The sequence below is a fragment of the Gekko japonicus genome, unplaced genomic scaffold (genome assembly GCF_001447785.1).
Source record: "Gekko japonicus isolate JY-2015 unplaced genomic scaffold, Gekko_japonicus_V1.1 scaffold1077, whole genome shotgun sequence".
In the NCBI taxonomy this organism is placed as follows: domain Eukaryota; kingdom Metazoa; phylum Chordata; class Lepidosauria; order Squamata; family Gekkonidae; genus Gekko; species Gekko japonicus.
Window position 1 is genome coordinate 536,445 of NW_015176482.1, and position 1,032 is coordinate 537,476.

The window sequence follows — 1,032 nt, forward strand, 5'->3', positions numbered from 1 at the left end:
TCTTTCCCATGGGAACATTACACTGGAATAAAACCTCTGTATACCTGGGCAAAAGATCCCTCGCTACTCCGGCTGGAGAACTAAGGCCCTTTCTGCCTTCTCCGTTTAATCCATGTTCGCTGTGGTGTCCTCCAAGCTGTTCTGCACTAAAATCAAATTCAACCTTCTTTTTAATCCAGGTCCCCCCCCCCTTCTGTACTAAAATCAAGCCCAACCTTCTTTTTCTTCTGGGTTTCCCCCCCATTTTGCATTACATTACGTCCCTTCAGTGGTCACCCCGGTTTCAGCCTGCTGGTGCCCTGGGTTATTTGGATGCTGTTTTGCCGTGGACATAAATTGCCTCAACTCCAACACTGAGAAAATCTGTGTGTGGCAGGCAAATGCGGCAAGGACCTAAGTCTGTAGGCAGCAGGAGAGGGGAGTTCTCCGTGTTAACACTGCCCATTTCTCTGTCTTAGTTCTTTAAAAAACAATTCCTACAGAAATCAGATCTGCCATGAGGCTTGTGCACTGTTCTTTGGAAAGGCAGTATAAGAATCAAAGAGCAGCAGCAGATGTAGTCACAAGCCACCAAAGGCCTGGGGACATGAAACAGCTTAACAGAGTATGCATCAGGGGAACAGGGGAGGGAGTTCATAGATGAAGCGCCACTGCAGAAATCACCCTTTCCCTGGTAGCTGTGGATCCACTTTTAAAGGTTTGGGGGGGGGTGGTGGCATGGAGCAGAACTTCAACAATCAGGCAGTTAGTGGGTTTCTATGGGAACAGCTAGAAAGGTGTACATGGTAGTAAAATTTGGGACTTCCTGATTCAGCAAGTTGTTGTGGCAGACAGCGATGTCTGGGGAGTGGCCCTGGCTTAGAGAGAGATCATGTGCTTTGCAGGCAAAATGTCCCAGATTCAGCTCCTAACATCTCCAAGGTAAAAGAACTCAAGGAGCAGATTCTCTGCCTGAGGCCCTGGGGAGCCCCTGCCAATCAAAGCAAACAATACTGTCCTTCATGGACCCGGGGGGGGGGGGGGGGGGGTGTG

General features: G+C 49.4%; 1 protein-coding gene across 1 annotated transcript in view; it reads left to right on the forward strand.

Annotated features, from left to right (window-relative positions):
- BAHD1 (bromo adjacent homology domain containing 1) overlaps window positions 1–1,032 on the forward strand; it is a 106,738-nt gene that overhangs the window by 102,260 nt on the left and 3,446 nt on the right. The gene's annotated exons all lie outside the window — the stretch shown is intronic.